At 39.2% G+C, this 26046-nt stretch overlaps 1 long non-coding RNA gene across 2 annotated transcripts; it reads right to left on the bottom strand.

The window, feature by feature from the left end:
• Window positions 1-570: 570 nt before the first annotated feature.
• On the bottom strand, window positions 571-26046 carry LOC110676490. Of its 2 annotated transcripts, none has more exons than XR_002500442.1 (3): window positions 25285-26046; window positions 7599-7832; window positions 571-1399 (listed from the first exon to the last, which is right to left on the bottom strand). It is a non-coding gene; the product is annotated as an uncharacterized LOC110676490 (long non-coding RNA). The 2 variants fall into 2 exon arrangements; XR_002500443.1 differs by having other exon boundaries at window positions 25590-26046.

Genomic DNA, 26046 nt, shown 5'->3' with positions numbered 1-26046 from the left:
CTGGTGGTTTCCCATCTTCATTAGCAGACAAGCAGTTCATCTTCATACGGGTTTAAAACGAAAACGTGAAATAAATCCATGAACATTTACTATCAATATGAAATTTATTGTTTTTATTTTGTTTTGATCATCCTATTCTATTCCGACTGCCTGCTGTTACGAACAATGCGTTCGGTAATTTATTTTACAATTCGTTCGGTAATAATTCACGGGCATATTGTAATTTTTTGACAGCTGCATGTCGATTGAAATTACAGATTGTTCGGTAATCCTTAACTTTACCGGAAGCATTACCGAGCGCTCAGCGGTTTATATTTCGGTAAAAAAATTACCGGAGTCGGTGATATTTTCTAAGTGTGTACCAGACGAACCATGAAACAAATAATGGATAACTAGATTCATTAGACAATGTGTTCCTGGAATAGGTTGGAACTTTCCTTCATTATTATCATTTCTATCGATACGCTCAATAAAACCCGAAAGGGTAGTCGCATAACAATCCCACTACATACAATCAAATCGATTTCACTTACTTCCAAAACTAGGCTCCTCGTGTTCCGTTGACTTGTCGGTTCAGACAGATTTGTCGGCAAAGGCCACCGACCGTTGCCAAAAACCGGTGCGCAGTCGAAGAACAACCGTGGCACGACAATCGACGTTAATCATTCGCCACACTCAAGTTTACTGCTTCACCCACACTTCACCTCCACCTACAAAAATCACACCGTTGAGCTTAAAGTTTCACTTGGATGGAAAATCGTCACAGACACATGGCTATCGGCTTTATCGCCTTCCTTCCCCTCCTTGTCCTCGCCTACTTTCGTATTAAGCTTCACAAATCGACGACAACGCCTTCTAAGATGGCAACGAACAACAATAACAACACTATTAAACACGCTCTTCCTACGCCTACTTGCACCAAATGATCAGTTGTCTGAAATCACGAAACAATCGTGCATGGCACTCAAAAACCGCGCCTCCTTCTCACGCACCGTTTGTCACACTCTGTAGACTGCTCGCTGCAATGGAGATTAGTCGCTGTTGACACTTTTTGAATTTGTTTTCCTTTGTTCACTTCCGCGATTTTTCACACTTCAACGGTGATAATGATTATCATTTATAATTTCGCTTTCTTCTTCTGCTCGGGATGGCACCACATCTACCCAACTTCCAGTATCTACCAGACGCCCGTTTGATACACAATAAAGTGCCTTAGTTGACGACGCTAGCTTTCTTCTGTGGCACCTTACTTCCGGGCTACTTAGTTTCTTCTTCCGCAGCGTACACTGAACCCGCGACCCGAACGAAAACGATGAAACACGCGAGATAGTGGGTCAACTTTTTGTTTTGTCTTGCTTCTTGGGATGGCGCAGTTTTTCGTTCCACCGATTTTCAGTCCCTGCAAAAAAAAAAAGAACAGATAACGAACTATTTTAATTATGATTTATGGGGTTAGGTGCGATGATGGCTCTATATGTGCCACGCGCATCTGTGCGCTTAATTCAAATGGATTTTACGTGTTTATATCGGACAGCGGTAATACCAGTAGTTCTCAATCATTCAATGCCCAGGATGACGCAAAACTGAAGCTTGAGTGTGGTTATCCATCAACAATTAAGTTCGGATTCTATCGTAAGACAAGGATCGAATTAGAGGGAAGTGATCAATGCTCTTGAGGATGAATTATATTTTGATTTACTAATCATTTCATATTTTGAAGAAGAATTGTCTCTTTTTTTATTATTTCTTTCGTTCATTTATTTAGTTAACATCTAAAAAGATAACACTGAATCAACAATTTCACGCCACAATACTCGGTTCGTAGTCGCATCTCTCCATCCTCGGCTCTGTCCCACGCTCGCCAAATCGATGCGCACTTTATCCGCTCAGCTTGCTCGCTGCGCTCCATGCATTCTTGTACCAACCGGATCCGAAGCGAACACCATCTTTGCAGGGTTGCTGTCCGGCATTCTTGCAACATGCCGTGCCCATCGTATCCTTGTAGCTTTGGATACTGAGTTCGCCTTCTGCATACTGGGTTCGCTGTAGAGTTGGGCGAGCTCGTGATTCATCCTTCGCCGCCACAAACCATTTTCTTGCACACCGTCAAAGATCGTCCTAGTGCTTGCAAGTCCTCCTCGAGCATCGTCTACGTTTCATGCCCGCAGAGGACTACCGGCCTTACGAGCACTTTGTAGATGGTATATTTGGTGCGGGTGTGAATCTTCTTGTGGAGGTCATTTTTGCTGTTTCTGTTCGGGATGAACCACTGTGACCAGTTTTATTTGATATTTTGTGGTATACCCGTGTCCTTCGTTTAGTGCATGTCGTTCTACTCCATTACTATTAAGAAATAATGAAGTAGTCGTTTTTTTACATGTTTTTAATTATGAATCGTGGTTTACGGCTAACCAGCCGAGTGGAAGTTTAACAACTAACGAAAAGCTAAACATTACATATAATTTGCAATTGGATTAGATGGACAAATTGATGTGAAGATTTGCGAAAAAGTTTTTTTTTTTGTAAAATTATCATTCTTTACCATTATGCATAGAGCCTCTTTAGAAAAGGATACCGCTATTTATACCTTTTGGAGAAAACAGTTTGTCACCATTGAACTCTCAAAAGCGCGCCCTTCAATCAGGTTCGGCCACTAAGCTGGTTGAATGACACTGATATTGACCATGCATCGGTACTTGATCGGTACTCTATCGTATCAAGTTATTGCTTCTACTTATAAGTTTCAAAATCTTTTTTTTTGTAACTGTGAACAGGTTTCATTACATTAGACCTTAGGATTCCTTGAAACAAGATGTTTATTTTAGAAGATAGCAGGTCTGCTACTCCACTGATTCTGAATCGTTAACCTCCTAGATATCCAAAGATAAGCACTTGAACTCGGAAAGAACTTGTCTCATGAATTGAAACTAGCTGATTGAGTCATTTTTCCACTTCCAACTCCTCATCATTTAGGACAAATAGGTGGGTCTTAGTGGCTTGTTACATTTGTATATACTCTTCCGACCGTAACCTATAAGTATTAACAAGAACACCAACAACAAGAGTACAATATGATAGATCTTACCTCGTAACGCATCTCGAAAAGGAGATCTACCCGCGTTACGGGAGGCCATAGTAGGCTCGACTTCCACTGATGATGCGCCTCCGTATTTCACGCAGCAAGGATCCAAGGAAGACGAACTCGTCAACCATCTCAAACGAATCGCCGTCTATTGTAACACTGCTACCTAGGCGAGCTCTATCGTGCTCAGCACCACCACCTAGCATGTATTTTGTCTTTGTCTTAGTCTTGGTCGCATTCATCACCAGTCCAACTTTTGCTGCCTCGCGTTTCAGGCGGGTGTACAGCTCTGCCACCTTTTCAAATGTTCGGCCAATAATGTCCTTATCATCCGCGAAGCAAACAAATTGACTAGATCTCGTAAAAATAGTACCCCGGCTGTTAAGCCCGGCGCTCCGTATAGCACCTTCTAGCGCAATATTGAACAACAGGCACGAAAGTCCATCACGTTGTCGTAGTCCCCGGCGGGATCCAAACGAACTGGATGTTCGCCTGAAATTTTCACACAATTTTGCACACCTTCTATCGTTGCTCTTATCAGTTTCGCGCAGAGTTGCTCGCTGTCACTATCGAGGCTCAAAATTTTCTGATTTCGACTAGCCGACTGCGATACAACTCAGATCGTTCTGTATACTATCAACATCAACATATTGCTGGTTACTCCATCACCAGTGCACTGATGGTGATAGAATATGGATATCACTGAAAGGTTAAGTTAAGTCTTAAATTAAGATAATAAAACGGCAACTTACTCGTACGATATTTTGACAGTCCAGTGATGGCAACTATTTGTTGGTCACCGAAAAACATTAAAAGCTTTTATAATTACCACGTGATCACTCATTCCGCAGTGATTATGATCTAGAGGGCGGTGTCGCTTCACTGTTGTTAGTTGTCAAATCAAAATAATATTGATAGCTCGAAAGTGATATTGATAGTTTTAGGCCATCGGCCATCAGTTGATATGACTGATATTGTGCAACTCTGGTCTCGCGAGCTTCCCGAAAAGCTGATCTCGTCCATGATTTTCCGTAGCTCTACGCGGTCGATTCTATCGTATGCCACCTTGAAATCGATAGTGATGCGTTGGGACCTGGTATTTACAACATTTTTGGAGGATTTGCCTTACCAGCAGCTTTGTTGTTCTTGAGCTGGTGAATGACATTCTTAACCTCCCTTAAAGTGGGGGGTTTCCATCGTCCGCAGTACTGACGAAGGCATTTCATCCGTTGTTCCGACCTTCATTGCCTGTGCTTTCAGCGCCGGTATTTGTCGAAGTGCCGATTCCAGCTTTCGACCACCTCACGCTCGTCCGTCAAGATGCTCCCATCCTTATCCCTGAACATCTCGGCTCGCAGTACGAAGCCGTTGCGGGATGCGTTGAGCTTCTGATAGAACTTAAGTGTTTCTTGAGACCGGCACAGCTGTTCCATCTCCTCGCACCCGTCTTCACCAGGCGGCGTTTTTTCTCCCGAAAGGGGCGGGTCTGCTGTTGCCGTTTCCGTCTATAACGTTCCACGTTCTGTCTTGTCCCATGCTACAGCATAACCGCCTGCGCTGCATTTTACTCCTTCAGAATCTGCCTACATTCTCGTCGAACCAATCATTCCGTCGACTCCGTCCCACGTACCCAACATTGCTCTCAGCTGCATTATTGATGGCTGCTTTTACTGTTTTCCAGCAGTTCTGAAGAGGGGCTTCATCCAGCTCACCCTCTTCTAGTAATGAAGCCTAGAGGTGCTGCGCGTATGCAGTTGCGACATCCGGTTGCTTAAACCGCTCTAGATCATACTGGGCGGCCGTCGGTACCGTACGTTGTCAACGACGAAGAGTTTTTGGTGCAGTTTAACCATCGCCAGATAGTGGTCAGAGTCTAATATCGACTCTGACCACTATCTGGCGATCAAATAGGAGAAGAATATTCAGATAAGGAAAATATATAGGACACAAAAAAAAACAAATGAACTCGGAGAGTTTATAAAAATATTTTTGAAACTGTACAAGATCAAAGTAGTATCAATGTGGTTTGTTAAATCATTACTATGTACATAGACAAATAGAAACAAAACTTCGCAAATAGATCATGTTTTAGCTTCAGAGGAAACATTAATAAAAACAAAGTTTATTAGGGCAGGTTATACGACTACAATACAAACAAAATGTTTATTATAGCCATAGAAACAATACAATGGAAATCAGAAACTAATAAGAAAAAAAAGAACAAGTCAATTGCAGCCCAGTGTACTACAATGTGAAGAACGAAAAGAAATATTTCATAAGGAACTAAACAAACATGAACCAATTGATGCAGAAAATTTAGGAATAACGGAAGCTTCTGAAAAATTTACACAAAAAAAATACATCAAGTACTAGGAAAGCGTTATAACATGTTAAAAGCCTATGGCACCCAAAAGGAAAATGCATAAGAAGCATTATTGAAAGCAAGAAAAGGAATGAAAATACAGTCATCTCTCCCTTACTCGATATTGAAGGGACCATCGAGTTAGGGAGGTATCGAGTTACAGAACACAAAAGCAGTGCAACTGCGTTCCAAGGAACCATCGAGTTAGCCATGAAAACCAACTTTTACTATGGTTCTCTAAATCGATATCGAGATACGGAATATCGAGTAAGGGAGAGTTAACTGTAGTAAAAACAAGAGGAATAGATACTGTGTGGTTTGGATAAAACATAAGATAAAAAGACATGAATACAGTTTAGTGGTATGGGAACACAATGAGAATCAAATTTTTAACTTTTTTAACGAATTACTTCAAGCAGTATGGTAAAAGAAAAGTGTCAAAGAAACCGTTGACTGCAATGGAAAAAAACAATGGAAGAACTATAATTAACGGAAGATGAACCAATGATTTTGAAACCAGATAACGAAACATTAACAGAATAATCAAGTGGAGAAGAAATTAAAGACATCTTAAGTGGACTAGTAAATGGTAAAGCAGCAGGATTAGATAAAATGCGAAACGAATATGTCAAGTATTGTGACGAAGCCAGTATAGAAATACTACACTCCCGTGCAAAAGTTTCGGTACACCCCATCAAAAACATACAAAAGTGTTTTGTGCATATCTTTGTGATTACACGTAAAATTGAAACACTATGGTACATTCGAAAGACAATGAGTTACCTACTTCGTAGGTATTTTGACAAGAACATTTTTTTTAATTTTTGCTTACTTATTTTTTACCTAAAGTTATGACATTTTACACACTGAAAAAATATGGCTGATTTTATCAGCATTGCATTGGTAATCTTATATTCTTTGAAGAGCATCTAAGATTTTAATCCAAATTAGTTGGACACTTCCATGATTTACTTGACATTGGGGGCTATAGTTAGTCGAATTGTAATAAACTATGCAACAAAAAAATACTTTAATGCCACGCATATTATTTTCAAATATAAACTCTGTGGCTTTCAAAAAAAAACCCCGCCGTAGTGAATAAAAACAGCCAAGAAAAGGACCCGGCACCCCATATTTTTTGAAGAAAACATTAATGATTTCATAGAACGATAAATTTACGATAAATGAATCGGCCAAAAACCCTAGATTTTTTTGATGTCGTTTTTTAAAAGAACGCGGGACGTATGGTATACTCTAGCTTAGATCTATCCGGCCATTTTTAAAGGTTTGGTTTGCAAATAAAGTCTGCCCTAAGAAGTATGATAAGTTTTCACTCTCAAAGAGAACATAAAATAATTATTCTTTGTTTTGCGGTTTAGCGTTAAATACCTATATTATAAATTTGGTAAAATTTTAAGGAGCTAATATGCTTTATACCAGGTTGGTTTGGTAAATGAAACGAATTTCTAAGACAAAGAGAAAAATTAGGATTCATATTTTAAAACGTAGTGTTCGCCAATAGTAGATAAACATCTAATCATCCGCCACAAGGTATGAACATTTCTGTTAAATGAGTTTTCACAAGATATTCAAAATGAATACTAAACATTTAAACCTTTAGTTTTATAACTATAAGCTGACACCATACTAATAATAACATAGATACTATCACAAGTTACGTGGAACTCTATGGAGGATTACCTTTTTTGCAAGCTTTTTCACCACTTGAAACTGTGCCTAATTTAAAAAAGGCTGATTCATAATTTTCTCCTCTCTCGGGAGTGTATATCAAATGAAACGCAAAGTATTGTTGAACAACGAAATGCCAGACAAATGGAAACAATCAAAACAAATTCCAATACCGAAGAAAAAATATAGCTAAGTAGACAACAGACTTCAGGAGTATGACACTTAGTAATCTGGAATATAAGATATTTATATGCGAAATGATTAGCGAAAATATGCAGTAGACCCCGAATTCCATTAGACGGCTTTTCCCTTTTCATCTTTTAAAGTTGATAGAAACGATTGTTTGATTTCTTTCTAAAATGTTATAAAATTCCGTAAAATGTTCATCAAGTTGATGATGTTTAAGGAATACTGATATTTCATCATAAGCCTTAATGTACATCGCAAAGGACAAACTCTACGCACCTTTTTGTCCAAACTGGGGTACACCTAATCACTTCCCGATAGTTTCTATACACTAATTGGTTCCGGCAGGTTTCGCTCCGCTTCCGAATTCACGATATAAATTACACGCACCGCCCGTTTGCTCTCACACACTTCTCACTTCTACGCACTATATTATGGATGTATGCTGTACGCAATGTCAGCTGATCGATTTTCACTTTGATGGATGAGTCCTTTGCTGTACTCGGTGCAAACCTGCAAATAGACCACAAAGGTCACATTTAGTTGTATGTTCGATATGGTATGCAGATTCTTATTCATATATGTATATCTCAGTGATTTCCTTCGCAGCTTGGAAAACAATCTAAAGGTCATCATCTTCCTTCGAAAACAGAAGGGGGTTCTCACAATATGAATAAAGGCGATCAAATTAAATTAAACATACATTAAATTCAGTGCCCTAAGCGGCTGCTTTTTTGAACAAAATCTGGAAAATGCTTCAATTAGATCAAAATTCCAGCAAATAGTAGCCGGATTGAAAACGAAAACAAATCTTACTCATCGTGTCTACACATTTTCAGGGACGATGACAACGAGAGAGCCTCGGTACGCTCTTTGGCTGTTATCATCGAAATATGACAGCCAAACCACACGGGGCTGATGATTATGATTGGGGGAGATGAAATTGAGAATCCACACAACGCCATTCGGGAGAGAGAGCGGTGCTGCCACATGAAGATGGTTGGGATGTTGGCTGCTACTGTTGCCTTCCTGGTGATGAGTGTCTACATTTCACTGTGTTGGAAGCAATTGGGACGGCGACGACACACATGCGTATTGGTGGTGGGCAGTTGTTTGGCATAGACTAGGGAAATTTGTCTACCGACGATGATGCTCCAAAACAATAATCTAACAAATTATTATCAAATTATTATATAAGTCTAATGTACCTAGCATTCCTTCCAGAAATAGTATAAAGCACGCAGGTTGCCAAGAAGAAGAAGAAGAAGAAGTCAATTTCATTAGGAATTCTTTAAGTGATTTTTCTTCATTTCTTTATCAATTTATCCAAAGATTCTGACAGGATGTTCAGTCCTCAGTCCTCTGGCAATTAATCTATTGATCTTACTAACAAGGGAAGGTCACGATGGTGTTACACGGGGTTTTCAACCGGAGTATTTTTGTTAGATTCTACATGTCGAAAGATGAAAAACCCCAAAGCCTTTCGGGTGATGGACCAGTGGTGTAGTCAAGAGGGGCGCTGAAAGGGGCAATTTTGCACGTATACTATATTATTAAGCTAATTGGAAATTTGACAAAAATATTTTTTTAGTATCTATTGTGAAGGTCGAGAACAGAATTGACATTAGTGTATGTTTCAAATGTATTTTCCATGCCATTGGCGTAACTAACATGTAATATGGACACCAAAACAAATTTGGTTTTATTATAATAGTATACCAATACTAAACCCATCCCGATTGCGCCTATGGCATGGAAAATACATTTTAAACATACATTAGTGTCAATTCTGTTCTCTACCATCACAATAGACACCAAAACAATATTTTTGTCAAATTTCCAATTAGCTTAATAATATAGTATACGTACAAAATTGCACCTTTATGAGCCCCTCCTGGCTACACCACTGGTCCATCACCCGAAAGGCTTTGGAGTTTTTCATATTTCGACATGCAGAATCTAACAAAAATAGTCCGGTTGAAAACCCCGTGTAACACCATCGTGACCTTCCCTTGTAAGATTTTCTCTTCATCTGGAGATTTTTATCCTTCCCTTCAAATAATCATCCAGTAAGCGGATGGGCCTGGTGTAGTAGTAAGAACACACGCCTCTAACGAGGAGGACTTGGGATCGAATTCCATCCCCGGGATAGCCACTTATGGCGTAGAAGATTTTTTTTAGTACCCGCTACTATCCCCCACACCAAAAAGCTCACGTGTAGCTTCCTGGTAGTGGACGCAACTATCTCAGCTCACTCTGTGCAGCACGTGAACAAAAAAATTTTGAAAAAACAAGCAAAACATGAGCTGAGATTGAAATTAACGTTGAACTAAATTTTAATTAATTTAAATAGAATTACATAGCGTGATGTCCCAGTGGAACAAATGTTCCTTTTAAGGGATATGATATAATTACTAATTAACTTTAAACAAAAAAAAGAAAGATATTTAAGATATTTAAACTAATTTTTTAACATAAAATCGCTTGAGCCACTATTGGTACACGTGTTCCAGTAGTTGCGCTAGTGCTCCAGTAGTAGACGTTCGGGAATGTTACAAGGAATTTTGAACAAAATGGTAAATTTTTACATGGGTTTTACATTTTTCCCTCGAAACAGCAATTAATATCTTTCGAATGACGCATAAAGATCATCTCTGGGAATTTTCTTCATTTTTCTACATCAATTTTAAAAACTGCTTCCATCCATTGATCCACTACTGGAACACGACGGCGACTATTGGTGCAAGGGAGCAAATTTTTTGCGTTAACTGAATTATTTATATGACTTTTTGATAGAATAAAAAGCTGAAATTTGGCAAATCGACTAAACTAGAGGCGATCTATCCACCAAAAATAACACATGTCGTTATTATCGAAAAATGTACGTTTTATTCCATAGTCCAATCTACTGGTACATTACAACCATTGGTACCGGCACCCTATTGCTTTAGCTTTTGTTTGAAACTATTGCGATCGCTTATTTGTTTCAAGTAATCCGGTAATTGATTGTACAGCTTAGGACCAATGATTGAAATTCTTTTTTGACCAAACATTGTAAGTGCTCTATTTTGATGCAAATTATGTGTACGTCTTGTACGATAGCCATTAGATATTGAAGGTAGTTGAATATTATGATGAAAAAGATTATTGTGCAGAGTGTCATGAACAAATATTAGAGTCTGAATATTACAGAGACTGTGAATTGGAAGAATATTGTGAGAGACATCAGAGTAAAGTTGAAGAGTGGGAATTAAAAACGGTTTGCTAAATATCGTTTTCATACATCTATTCTGGAGAGTTTGGAGCTTTTTTAAAAAAGACTTAGAAGCACGACCCCATGCTATAATAAGATAGCTCAGGCGTGAGTGAATATGAGCAAAATAGAAGTTTAGAAGTATTCTGCGCGATACAAAATGACTCACTCTTCACATAATTCCACATAGCGATGATACCCTTTTTTCTACATTTTTAATGTGATTTGCCCAGCTTAGGGTAGAATCCAGCATCAAACCTAAGTATTTAAATGATGATACTTGTTCAATACAGGAAGAATTGAGTAAGATTTGGTTTCGTTGTTGAAAAATCTTTCTAGATGAGTGAAACATCATATATTTTGTTTTCATTACATTTAAAGAAAGTAAATTAGAAGAAAAATATTGCGACAGAATACTCAAATCTTCGGTCATATGCTCCACTATTGCATCTGCATCTAAGTGCGGATAGAACAGAGCTGTGTCATCAGCAAACAAACGTGGTGTTCCCTTTAATTGCAACCTATTTAGGTCGTTCACGTACAACAGAAACAATAATGGACCAATATTGCTACCTTGAGGTACATCCACCCCTAAGGACTTTAACGAACTCTGTGAGTCACCAATTGTGACGAACTGTTTTCTATCTTGCAAATAGCTGCGCACAATTTCATTTGCTATACCTCTAATTCCGTAGGCCTCCAATTTATCTAAGAGTATTGCATGGTTCAATGTGTCGAAAGCCTTGCGTAAATCTAAAAAGAGTGCACCGACGATTTTTGGTGACTACTTCCTTCGGAAAGGAAGTAAAGCCGTTAGAAAGAAAAAATAAAACAAACAGTTTCTTCAATTTTTCTAAAAATGCATTCAAGATTATTGTAAAAGATTTTTCCGAGAAATCAATCAGAAATTCCCAGGATTTTTCTGAAAATTCAATCAGGAGCCTACGAAGAATGTCTCTAGCAATTTATCTAAACATTTTTTCAAAAAATCTCAACTACAGTCCTCTAGAAATTCATCCAGTAATTCTTCTATAGTTTCTACTAGGATTTCACCAAACAACAAGATTTCACGTTTCAATCAACATCTCAAATTTATCGATAAATTCCTCCATGGTGTTCAATTAGGATTCCTTCAAGGATTCAACTATTTATTCTTCTAAGGAAATATCCAAACACTTCTCTAGAGATTTTCCAAGGATTCTTCTTCTTCTTCTTCTTGGCATTAACGTCCTCACCGAACAGAGCCTGCTTCTCAGCTTAGTGTTCTTATGAGCACAGTTATTTACTGAGAGCTTTCTTTGCCAAAGTTGCCATTTTCGCATTCGGATATCGTGTGGCAGGTACGATTATACTCAATGCCCAGGAAAATCCAAGAAATTTCAATTACGAAAAGGTCCTGGACCGACCGGGAACCGCGGACTCTAACCACTCGGCTAAGGAAGGATTCCGTTGAGAATTTTCCCAGATACTTTTCCAGGGATCTGCCCATTCGTCTAGTGGGTCTTGCATGGACTTTCTTAAGTTTTCTTCCAATATTTTCAGTCATACTTCTTGGATTTTTCAACTTAGATTCTTCCAGGGCTTCCTTTTGAGATGGGTACCAGGGATTTCTCAATCAATTTATTCAGAAATAGGGTCCTAAAGCCCTGTCCCGATTTTAGTGCCAAATGCTTAATTTAGGTCAAAAACACATGTCTACTCAATTTCCTAATGTTTTCCGTTAGTTTAAGTCCAATAAATATTTTTTTAATGTTTTTTTTTCAGATTTTGTCACACCTCTTGGCTTAAACTCAAATTTGGAGGGTATTTTGTTTTCCGTGTCCCTTCCGAAATGTGAGATAGGAACAACCCCAGTGTTAAAACTGAAACCCCTGTGGTGTTTTTGTCGACTAAGCGAACGTCAAACATGATCACAAGTGTCAAGGTTCATTTATGGACCCAATTTTTTAATTAAAGGTTTAACATGATATAGCCGTTATTTGAGCGGGAAAAATTGCTAAAGTAGTTGAAGTAACATGCTCTTTCGTGTTGTTAAATAAAAATTGGATTTTATCAAAAATTTTAGGAACCAATTATTGCAAGAGCGTCTCCAGGAATTTTATCATTTATATTTGAATAATATTTGCTAAACAATTTGCTGAACAATTCTTGTGAGTGACATTACGACAAGGATATTAACAGAAACTTTCAGATCTATGGAGAAGTCTGGAAGGTTGCTCTGCATTACTTACTAGAATATTTTTTGCAAAAATACCTGAATGATGTACTGACAAATCCGTTATGAGGAAATGATCTGAGACATCTTTGAAAAATTATGTATGACTAATCTCTGCTTGAGAAATCTGTGGAGGAAATTCATGAAAAAAACGTAAGGGTAGTCGGGGCGGTTTGGTCAATGGGGTGGAATGAGCACCCCTTGAAAACTGCATAAATTCTTGAAATTTCATCTGAAATAACGTACAACCCCAAAGCTGGCAATGGAATGAAGCCATAGACATGCAACAAATCAGTGTTCTAAACTCAAAGAAAAAGAAATAAATGAAGTTCGAAAAAACTGCCCATATTGCCCCGATTGGCTTTTTCAAATTTCATCATTTTAAACAAGGTAAAGTGGCATACACCACGTGATTCGTATCATATAAACTTCAAATGCACGTAACTCAAAATTCTGACTGATGATTTTTTTTCAAATTCGTCCCAAAGGTGCAGAACAACGTCAGGAATCAACTGCCGACTGCCGTTTGGATGGTATATTTTATTTGACAATAACGGTAATTGGAGCACCGTGCCTCAATTTTTTCCTAACTCGATGGAATGGGCGGTCCCTTCAGTCTAGCATGATTTTTGATACCTCTGTAAGTCAATACCTTTCTAACTCGATGCTCTCTGTTTCACTTTCCCATGTAAGTTTACCTCTCTAACTAAATATTTTCATGAAAAACTTCAAATTTCCTTCATAAATTTCATTTTTTTTTTTTGCGTTTTTATTAAAGAGATTTTCGGGTGACTATAGATTCGGGTGAGACTATAGATGGGTCTTAACCCGTATAGGCCTGAGTGAAAGAAAAAATACTAAAATCTTCACAGCTCAGCGAATACTAAACGGATTCAAATAATATTTTGTCAGTATGCTGGGTCACATATCTAGTTTCTAAAAGTGGCCAGAGGATTTCGGAAATGTTCCTGTGGCCGGAGTTATTCCGGTGGGTCACTGGGTCAGGTCGGGTGAAAAGGGTGCCGTGGTTTTGTGCCCCTGTAGGTAGGCAAATTTCAAGCCACAGATAATTTCCGGTATCGTCTATGAAGTGGCCATTATATCGAGCAGTTTTAATTAGAACGCATCAGCGTAAAACTTTTGAGAAACAATTGAATTGGGTAACCATATGTCCTGCATTTGTTTTATTCTTCAAATAATAATTTTCAGGTTCCCTGGCGCTTCAAATTTACGATAAAGTGGCCATTTTATATCTAATCATCTGTTTCAAGATTATGGGAACGCATTTCAGTGAACTACTATGTTTGATCACTACTTCAAGAGAATTGAAACGGTTTAATATCCAACAAATCTATAGCCGGTTCTTCCGGGCATTGAGTCCGAGTAGTCCACATCTATTACTATCCAAACGGTGAAAAACTCTTCAGTTGAGATGTTGATTATCAGATCTTAATGATTTATGCAAATTAAAATGATTGCCATTGCGAATAAGTAAAGCTAACTTGGCATGTCCCAAAAAATCGCTCTTTTTCACCCGACTTGACCCAGTGACCCACTAGAATAACTCCGGCCACATATATATTCCCGAGCTCCTATGGTCACTTTTAGAAACTAGATATGTGAGCCAGTATACTGACAAAATATTATTTGAATTCGTTTAGTATTCGCTGAGCGGTGAGGTTCTTAGTATTTTTGCTTTCACTCAGGCCTATACGGGTTAAGGATCCATCACAAAAGTTGCGAACATAGTTTTTTTTACAGAGTTTTTTGAAAAGAAAAAAAAAGTTTAAAGACTACTCTTATACCGTTTTGATTCATATTACGGACAGCTTCAAATTCCGGACACTCTCGTTTGTATGGGAAACATTTCACACGAAATGTTTCAATTTTCGCCGTCCAAAAGTTCTCATTTTCGAGGCTCGTTTTATTAGGTTTTTTTCCATAAATATCATTGCAAATTTATAATGCCCAACTACCTTAGACGTCTCTTAAGTGGTTGAACGATTTCAATTGATGATTTGACTGTTCCATTAATGATTATCATGAGTTGTCCGTAATTCGAATCAAAGCGTCCGGAATATGAAGCAAAAGTGAGGGAGCGTCCGGAATAAGAATCATGAAAAGGCCACACGTTTTGATTTATTTAAAATTATTCAAGTTGCGGACGCGTATTCTTTACCCACCATCCGAAAGTTAAGGGCTTCCGACGCTCGATAACGCTAAAAATCATACAGAATGATTTATTTTGTATGGTCCATGCTGGGTTATACTTCACTGAGGCCTTAAGTGTCCGTAATATGAATCAAAACGGTACTTAATTTATCAGAGTTTAGTATTTATGTAAATATCATGTGCTCGTTGTCTATTGTAGTCTCCGTAGTCTTCATCAAAGTCCGTTTTCCTCTCTATTTCATTGAGTTAGATTGCAGTGAAAAGCCTTGCATCCTTCAAAAAGTGTATCAAGGCTGTTTCCATCGCCAAATCGTTGCTCAGTATTGTGTCGATGCCTCCAAGATTGTATTGCGTTCGGTATAATTCTAATGCCGGACAAGCACACAACATATGTTCCACTGTGTTGGCAGTCCCACAAGTATCACATATGATACGCAAATTTCGATCTCCTCCCATATTATGGGAGACCTTCGTATGTCCCGTCCGAAGACGAGACAGGATTATTTGCTCCTTTCAGTCGATTCTGTCTTTCCAGGGGGTAGTGATTCCTTCTATTTTCCGAATGAATAATGTTCAGTCACTCCACCAGTCCTTAGACCATGCATGCTTCACTGCTGTCTTTAGCCAGGATTTCACATCAACTCCGGGAATCTCCCCAGACAACCAAAATGTACGTATAACGAAATCACCTGGAGGCTTTGTATGTGCAAAGTTTCACTTATAAGATGTCGCGAAGAGGCCTTCTACGTACAAAAGTGGAGGCGATATGCGTGCATATATTATGTGATGGATAACAACATACAATGCGAGTGTAAAAATATTCAACAACTAACCTCTGATCTTATGCGATTTACCTTATGATAACAAATGTTGATTTGACAGCTGCTACGAATTGATTCGACTTACTTTGTACGATTGTACGGGATGAAACAAAATGTACAGATGAACTCAGAAAAAAAGTGTTTTATGCGAGTAAATTAGGGCTGTGGGCTTCGTAGCCGTGCGGTTAGTGTCATCAGGCATTTAGCCGCATCGTGCTAGGGAGTGTGGGTTCGATTCCCGCCTCAGGCCGGTAAACTTTTCGTGAGGACTGTTTTCTGACTGTGCCACTGGGCGTTGCATGCTAGTCCGTTGTCTAGTGTGGTGCTTCCTTCAAAGGGCATAAATGCCCACTGGAAGCATTAACGTGTCAGTGTCTTTTTAAAAAAAAAAAAAAATTTTATCAATCTGACGAGATCCACGGTGTTTTGCGAGTTTGATGAAATGAGTATGAATAAACGAGTTATAACGTAAACTTTCATGCGATTTCTGGTTGTCTGGGTCTGAAGTGAGTCGGCGGCTTGTTCGACCAAGGTCTGTCAGTCGATCTGCAGACTCATTTCCTAAGATGGTACAGTGGCCAGGAATCCGATGAGATACAGCTTGCATTATTGCGGCAGCTTCAGCCGAGAAAACCGACACCGATTCCGACATTATTATTGCGTTATGGTACGTGGGACTTGGGATGCTTAAAAGCTCATCAGAAGTTCTACAAGTGATATCAACCCCGTATAGAAGACGGCTACAGATGATCGCATCTGCAATTCTCAGTCGTGATCTTCTATCGCTTCTCGAAAATTTCGGTCAAATGTGACACCAAGTATCTTAGCAAACTTCTTTGTGGGTTTTGGTTTTCCTTTAACAGTGATAAGTTTTTGGGGTGGTCGATGTTTTTGGGCACATATATGCATTTCAACACATTTCTCTAGAGAGATATCAAATCCAACAAGATCAGTCCATTTCACCACTGCGTTGACTGCGGCTTGCAGCTTTCTTCTAATAGTCTTTGGGTGCTTTCCGGTGACGACCAGATGTATGTCGTCAGCATACACATAAATAAATATACCCTTAGGCAGAACGTCGATCCACTAGGAATATAGTGACTGCTATCACTGATCCCTGTGGAACCCCCGTTTCTTCTGCAACCGGTTTGGAGTGATGATTTCCTATAATCACCTGAAATGTTCTATTTGTCAAGAAGTTTTTTAGGAAGGTCAGCAGATTTCCCGTTACTCCCCACTGTGCAAAATTCTCAAGCACACTAGGAGTCCATGCTCTGTTATAAGCTTTGGCCAAGTCAAGAGAAGCCATTTCGATGTGCTCACCGCACGAAATGGCATCATCGAGGGTTTGACCTAGCGTCGCAAAGTATGTCCCAGTGCCAAGGCCAGATCGGAATGCATGCTGTCGGTGGTCTAGTTTCCCATTAATATCTAAATACTTCATCAGTCTCCTATTAACCATCCGCTCCATGATTTTGGTCATGCAGCTTGTTAGAGCAATTGGTCGATAATTTCGTGGATCGCTAGATGGTCCAGTACTCTTTGGGATTGGCACTATTAGGCTATGTCGCCAGCTTTCTGGAAAAGTTCTGTATGTCCATTCCTTGTTGATCATCTCGAGTAAGATTGCTTTGCAGTGCATTGGAAGGTTTTTCATCATGTGGTAGCCAATTTTATCCGGCCCTGAAGATTTTCCACAGCGTTTTTGAAGAACAAGTTGAAGTTCTTGTATAGAGAGCGTTTGGTTGTAGCTTTCGTCGGTACCAGAGGGAATAACAAAATCTGCAATGACTGTATTTGCTCCTGAGTGGCGCTTTAGAAATGCTTCTGGGTACCGTTGAAGTGATGATAAATTGAAGAAATGATCAGCTAGTGCGCCAGCTGGATCTCTAACGGTTTGGTTTTTTCATTTTGAGAGCTATACCATTCCTTGTCTTTTTACCCTGGATAGCGTTTACTTTTCCCCAAAGCTCGGCGTAAGATTGGGAATCGTTTATGCTGTCTAGGAATTCTGCCCAAGAGCGTTCTTTGGCTTCCCGTACGATTTGTCGACATTCGTTTCGAGCAGTGCGAAGCTTCAGAACTGCTTTTTCCTTGTCGGGGTGTTCTGCTTGAAGTCGTTTGGCGGCTCAGAGTGCCTTGCGTCGTGTTTTAACAGGCTTCTTGATGTCCTCGGACCACCAACGAAGGGCTCGGCGCCCAGGGTTAGGGCTGGTGTTCGGTATGTTAGTTTTTGCGGCCTCATGAATTGCTTCGGTGAATTCCGTTATCGATTGTGGTTCGGAATTTTTGAATGAACTGTTGATTGATGATTGGAATCCTGACCAGTCAGCTTTGTCATAGATCCATCGTGGTCGTCGAGATGTATTTGGGGAGTCGTGTTAAGGAGAATGGTTATTGGGACGTGGTCACTTCCCATCGGATCACTTTTTGCCGACCAGCTTATCCGATTCATTATGGTCATGGAGGCAAGAGAGATATCTATTACTGATTCATGTTGGCCTCTCATAAACGTAGGTGACCCATCGTTGAGTATGATCAGTCCATTTTGGCCAGCTATTTCGAGCAATATAACACCACGAGCATCGGTGTGACGGCTTCCCCACGCCTGGTGGTGTGCATTGCTATCTCCTAGTAGGATTATTGGTTCTGGCAATTTGCTTTACATACAAAGGTATCGACCGTGATAATTATATTTTGAAAATGTTTATCGGCATATCGGTCTATTTTGCTCGAAGTAAGACGGAGCATGGAGAAGAAGGCAATGAATACTAGATGGATAGGTACCGTAAGGGAACGGCGAGAGAAATTGGATTAGATGTTGAAGAGGGCATACTATGTGAAACATGGTACATGGAAATTCTTGAGAGATCACTTGTTCAAATTTCGACATGAATTCGTGATAAAATCTTTGGAGCGAATGCGGGTGTAAATCCTAAATCATCAAGAGATTCTTATGTGACTTCTATTAGGTTCTTCAAGAATTCCCTAGTTGATTTTTTGAGGAAGAACATTATGAATTCAGGGATCCTTCTAGGAATATATTCAGGGGATCTTATAGCCTTTTTTGAAGGATTTTTTGTTTCAAAATTGCTCCGGGAAAACCTTCAGCAGGCCAGCGCTGGTATATCCAGAAGTTTTCCAAGAAAGCCCACAATAATGTTATGTCTATGAATGTGCAGTCAACTCTTCCTTACTCGATATTGAAGGGACCATCGAGTTAGGGAGGTATCGAGATCAGTGTTGATAGACTCACATTCAAATCTCAATCAATAGGGTAACGGTCGTATTTAGGACCCCCTAAGGAAGTGATTGTAGTTTTTTGTCCCAATTAATTAATTTCACAGCGTAACAAAGTCAAAGAACATACCAAAATGTAGAGAAAAACTTTCTCTACGAGATAAAAATGCCCATTCGGTCATGTAGGTCTAAAAAACGTCGAAAATAACTGAATTGTGAAGCATTGTTTTTCATTATTTCGGACACACCAATACATTTTGGACCCTCATAATATATATTTTGGACACCCGGCATTTTTTATCGTTTGGCGACAAAGTTCACGACACTGGTTGTATAGTATGCTTGCCCATAGTCTAATCAATCGATTGACAATGGAAAGCCGAAGAAATTCTACGCTTTTAGTTCAACAACTTGAACAAAGTTTTTGTTTACATTTGAAAAAATTCAGACGGTTTCAATTTCTGTGTGTAACGTGTTGAAACGGTTGCATGGATGAACCGATTAAATCAAATTGATTTCAGATAAAATAAACACATGCGGAATAGTCCTATAATTCCAAATGGCATGCGAATTGAGTTGGTCTTTCGATTTGCAGGAAAATGGCCCAGATGGTTCAAAATATATTAATTATAATACGCTCTCCCGTGAGAGCAAACTCATCAGAAATCTCAAGGGTGGTACTGGCGACTCTTTATTGGTTCCCCAACGTATAGCTGGTTCTAAAATGTAAACAACCATACAAAATTACGACCAAACAATGATGAAGGCCTAATCAATTTCGTCAAAAACATCCATTTTGAGAATTCAGCAGAATTTTCGAATTAAATTGCCAACAGCGCACTGTAGTAGCACCACAGAGAACAGATATGGAGGCTCGAACAAAATTCCATCAAAATCATGTGTAAAGGTTAGAGTCAATCAGCAGCGCCGCCAACGCAGGCAGCGCGACATACAAACTCGTTTTGACCACACGATGGCACTAGCGAACGTCAACATACATTGGCACACAAAGCAACGCTAGCGACAAGTGGCAATTTCTGATTGTGACACTAGCGCCAAAGTGTAAGAAGCGGCAAAATTGAAGCTCCTATATTCTGATGACAACGCCGCGTAACAGGAGCATAACTACATACTTTGAAATGACCAGTACAAAGCTTTACACACGCTGACGATTCAAGATAAACGTCTGTTCTCTGTGGTAGCACGTAGCAAATAACTGCTTGCAAACAATATCCTTCAAGCGCATTTATTACCTGTAATCTTGCGAATAATATTTTTTACTGAACCCCCGCTAATCTGAACGGTACCTCATGCAAACCATCGGGGTTCCTTTTTAATTTAAACATCTAGTCACCCTAGAAACGTGTTTCTGGTTACCTCTTTCACTTTTTTTTTTGATTCTGCCTACCATTCCACAGCGTTCAATTTCACTTCACTCCGTTCCATGAGCTAAATGACGTTTGAACCATTTTTAATCTGAACGATGTGCAAATTAGAGGGGCACAGATGAAAATGCGTTCAGCTTTAATGGGGTCAAACCAACGGGGGTACCCGGTATCTCTTACTTATCGATTTCTGTAACAATCATGATCAACAACACATCATGAGAACTTGTTTATCATCTTCTGCTACAGATCTGATTAAATCGGGGAAAATGTAAAAATGTTGTATGATATTGGTCGCAGAATGCGAAAAGTTTACTGACACAGGAAAGCACCTAATTGCAGTGTTGCATTTGAACGCGTTCAGTTTGCGTTCCAGTTCAAACTTTTGAACGGGGGATCAAGTAGGCTTGAACATTGAGCAGTTCGAAAATTTGAACCCATGCGAGCTGAAAATTGAACGCGGAATGAAAACTGTCGTCATGGCAGACACACGACTTATTTCAATGTTGCAAAGTTTTGCAAAGAGGTTAGGAAACATTTAAGGTGCCATATATTTGTAACGATTGGAATTCAATATGTTATGATGTAGTGTTTTTCGTGTTTTCAGCTTCATTGTGCATTTTGAAGTGAACGGGCCGTTCTTGAGCAGGTGCAGAATCTTGCACGAGAGTTCAATGCTTACTAGGTTCTCGTGCAAAATTAGAACGCGTTCAGTTCAATTTTGGCTCGCGTTCAGTTCAAAATGCATCACTGCCTAATTGGACGATAGTGCGAGCTTCAACAGGATTTTTGCCGGTTTTAAAAAGTGTACAAACTTGAACTTGATAGTACAGAGAGCAACAAGTTATCACAATAATCTGGACATGTGGGCAATACGTATCATAACACTGCGGAACACGTTTTTGCCTGAGCATGAAAATACTGCTTTTTACTGAATTTTTGGTTGCTGAATCTTTTGCCGTTTTCAAAAATATCATTGAACGTCCAGTTTTTGAGATATTGACTTTTGAAAATGCGGAATTTGACGATTCCATCCAACTGGCATGCAAGTTTAGCAGCTTGTACGCCGATTTATTTGCTTAATTTACCACAGAATTTAAACTTCATTATTTAAACACTACTTATAAACAAAATTCATAATACTTTCGATGCTCAAAAGTTACTTTTCGATGGTTTCGAGAAGTATTATATTTTGCAATATAAGAGAAACGAAGAATTTTGTATTGAGACTGCACTGCCCATAAAAGCATAACTGTCCCATATTGATTTTCGAACCAACACCTTTTTCATTGCAACATTTATGTTTTAGTGTATATTTTATTATGCATATGAAAATAAACACACTTTGTTTGAAAATGTTGTCAAGAAATGTGAAGTTAGTGTAGTCCCATATTGAAAAATAAAGGCATAACAGTCTCTATATGAGCTTTGAACCCCAATGGCTGCTGCAAAACATGAATCATGCTCAAGTTAATATTTTTTGCTGATCAATAGTAACAAAATAAGTAATCTGTGCGGTTGTGGTAAATACATATGACATGCGGAAATGTATTAGAAAATTATGAACATTTATATGAAAAGGCAAACTTCAAACTTTGAACGTTATTTTCTCAATGCCTACTTTTTCCATATGGGACAGTTATGCCTTTATGGGCAGTGCAAACATGTTGGAAAAATCGATTTAATCTAAACCTTTCAAAGTTTGTTGAAAAAAAATGAAGCTTTCGCAAGTCTACACTCGTAGTGTCGAACCATTCAAAGTTTTTTTTTAATTACAAAAATAAAAGTAAAAGGGAAATGGTGTTTTGAAAAAAAAAAATAGACATAAATAATTTATGAATCAGAGTTTATGTCGACACTCACAGTGACGAACCTTTCATAGTTTGTTGAAAAATCATATTTACGTCTCACCGTTGTAACGATTAAAGGTGCAGTCATACATATTTTATAGATTAGAAATAGTAGCATGAAACGAGCTCACCAATTGATCCGTCATCCTTGAGCAGCAACAATCCACTTTCAGCTTCACTCGTTTGCTCGGCTATATAAAAGCACTCTGAGAAAATAGGCGCGCGACCCGAGAGGGAAAACAACTGATGACTGCTCGGGCTTTCTTGACGCACTGCCCAGGAGCAAGCGTCAACGTCGAAAGATCAAAAGGAACTAATCGAACGCGGCACCTTTTTACTTTACTCGACCGATGCGCGACATGTTTGATCCTGCCCTCATCGCCAGCCCCCGCAGGAACAAGCGTCAAGGTCGAAGGATCAAAACACAACTAAGCGATCGCGGTTTTTTTTTTCACTTTCACTCGACCGACGCGCGACATGTTTGATCCTGCCCTCATCGCCGGCCCCCGCAGGAGCAAGCATCAAGGTCGAAGGATCAAACACAACTCGGAACAGTGAAATATTTATCTATAAATGTCAAAGTCTTTGTATATGTTCCAACATGAGTTCAGCATGCCTTAACCGATTTCCACCAAGCTTTGCACATGCATGCCTTAGATTGTAATATTTACATGTAAATGAAGCCCCGATCCTTCAAAAATGAAGTGGGGCTTTATACACCGATTAAGGTGAAGATGAATCGAAGCCAAACTTCAAATGTTCAAGAGCACAAATCTGGAGAACCTAACACCCGTTTGAGCTGAAAACTTAATCGATTGGTCACCACCAGCTAGTGACCAATCGATTATGTTTTCAGCTTAAACGGATGTTTGGTTTTCTAGATTTGTGCTCTTGATTTATCTTCACCTTAACCCTAAGCTTCTGTGACGAAGCCGCATTGAGGATAGCGGAACTGATGCGGCATAACGCCGCCGAAGTTTCCGTAATCCGAAGTGATACTGTAGCATCGAATCGATGGTAGACAAATATCCTTGCAAGCATTTTCCCGATACAATACCAACAGAAATTGCAAGCATCTGCCCGGTAAAATGCAATCATAGTTTTTACACGACTGTTATTTTTAAAATCACTACAAAACACTCAACTGGGGGAAAATTTCGTTCCTTTAAAATAACAAGTAAACTGTTACGACTAAAAATTTGAATAATGATTAGTAATGATCAAGTTTTATATTTTGCAGCCAACATATGTTTAGAAATCACGTTGATTTTCTGAGAAAACTTCATTTGAAGTTTTTGCTTCTTTTTGTTCTTCTTGGTATAAGCCCCAGTAGGACAGAGCTTAAATCTCAGCCTAATGTTTTTTAAATACTTTCACGTTTTTTAACTTCTCGTAACAGGTACGATAATACTTTGTGCACTGAAAATCCCGAAAATTTGATTTAATTTTTTTTTTTCCTGATCCTGGACCGTCCGGAATCGAATCTATGACAAAAGGTCGAATGACAAAAGGTCGAAAGGACAGAAGGTCGAAAGACAAAAGGTCGAAAGGACAAAAGGTCCAAGAGCAAAAAGGAGGGACAAAAGGTCGAAAATCTATTTTTAAAGAAGGATAAATTTCCCAACAAGCAAATCGATTTCGACCTTTTGTCCTTTCGACCTTTTGGCCATAAACCCCGGAATCGTACCTAGTTTACTTTTCCAAAATGTAGTTCTACAGTCCCGGATGTTACTACATCGCTACGGAAGTGCCCACTTCATACATAGGGGATTGCCCATAAATAACGACACGCTTATACTGCCGTTCAACGCATATTTGTCCCACAGTCGTCCATAAGGTTTAAGTACATAGAAAATGGGACAAGTTGACGTAGAAGGGCAGTATATAACTGTGCTACCCTATCAGGTATTAGAAAGCCGAGTCCAATCAAGAGATTTTTGGAAAGATTTCAGAACTAAAAAAGAAGGTTCAGTTTACTATCAATTACAGAAACGGCTGCTGTTCTTTTCAATATGTAACGCCATAAAACAGAACGGAATGTTTAATGTTAGCAATAAAACGCTTTGCAGAAATTATTACCATAAATTGAGATGGCTTCAACATCAAATACCATCTTGAGCATGGTCGGGTGATATCAGCTAGTTGTATATAAATGAAATTATAGGTCCTATTCTGAATGCCTGGTAGATTATATCACTAAAAAATTTGATAAATCATACTTTTAATTTCATGCAAACATCAATAAAACCAGTGTTTTATAAAACTTTGGACCTGTAGCTCAAAATTGTGACGTGTAGGAACAGTTTTTTAAAACGGCATCAGATTCAGCAAACCCAAATTTACTAGACACATAATTAAACCTTAAGATACGCAAAAATGTCATTTTTTGTTATACTGTGTAATCGTTTCGCAACATAAAAGCAGCTTCTCATTGCATGAGTTGCTTTTATTTCATTGAGTTTTATATTTTACAGCAAGCAAATTGTGAGATTCCAATTACTATGTAGAATTACACAAATTAAAATAAATAGAAAAAATCATTATGATGATTTGTTGCCAAAATATAGTAATTTTTTAATTCTGCAAAAATCCAGTAGTAAAAGTGTTTTAATTTAACCCCCAATATGGTTAGCGTAGGGCTTCAGTTTAGGTTCACAGGCATTGTTTTGACTTTGAGTTCAGGTATAATTTCATCAAATTAATACGCATAAAAAACGGTGATCTGGTGCTGAAATTTGTAAATTGTCCAATATACAATAGCTCGAATCAATTCGTCAATTACAATAATGTATTTCACATTGTAACAACTTTATCACAGTTCGGATTACAGGGAAAACCGACCCTTCCAAAAGCAAACTTCAATGTCAGGAAAACGGAAGGAAATTTTCATTGGCTCTTTGACGATGACCCCGCTTGCAGTCATGTGAGTTGTTAACACCTTCGTCGATGCCAAGGACATTGTTTTCTCTCAATCAACACTGAAACATCCACACCTTCAAAACGGATATGGGGCTAGCCCCAATACCCACCTCATATGCAGCATCTGTCAAACGCTGCCCATCACTGCCGGAAAACGCATGTTATTCAAGCTTCAAAAGAATCTTCTGTTCCTCGGCACTCTCAAAAGATCGGTGATGCGTTTCTTGCACAGGCAAAACCGACACGATGTCTCGAATCAAAAGCCTGGTCACAAAACAGACACTCTTCGTCACAAATGCACACAGAAGCGAAAGATTATCGTAAATAGCTGCGGAGATTGTGTCAAATGTTCATCAAACGGCACGGAATAGAATGGGGTAAACATAAGATACCATGGTTTAGCAAATGCACATACACAACGTCAAAACAGCTTCACGCTCTCTCCGGCTGGTTCCGTGATCGCATCAGCCAGCACTCTGCTTCCCAAACTGAAAAAGCACTTCCCACAAGTCTCTTCTTGTTCCACTCTCTCTGGACGCGCACTGCTCCCAAGTCCCACCCTTTGACCTCGTCGTCGTCTTCTTCCCGTCAGAAGACGTCGTCTCACGCGCGCGATTGAGGACACCGAAGGACGGCGGACTCGAAGGGGTCGCAGCGAGGCTCCCTCCCTAGAAGTAACAGAACGGCACAAGTCAAAGCCTGGGGAGAACGACGACCGTGCACCTTAATACCGGACATAAACACGCACACATACACCGACAAATAAAAATCTTCTCACGACATAAAACACACGCAAAACAACCGGAGGTTTTCCCGAAAATCCGACCGTTGCGACTCACGTTCCAAACTGGACTGATTCGGCGGCGGCAGCG

This window comes from Aedes aegypti, chromosome 2, assembly GCF_002204515.2.
Source record: "Aedes aegypti strain LVP_AGWG chromosome 2, AaegL5.0 Primary Assembly, whole genome shotgun sequence".
NCBI classification, from domain to species: domain Eukaryota; kingdom Metazoa; phylum Arthropoda; class Insecta; order Diptera; family Culicidae; genus Aedes; species Aedes aegypti.
Note: the sequence above shows the minus strand (reverse complement) of the source record. Positions and strands in the feature narration are given on the sequence as shown.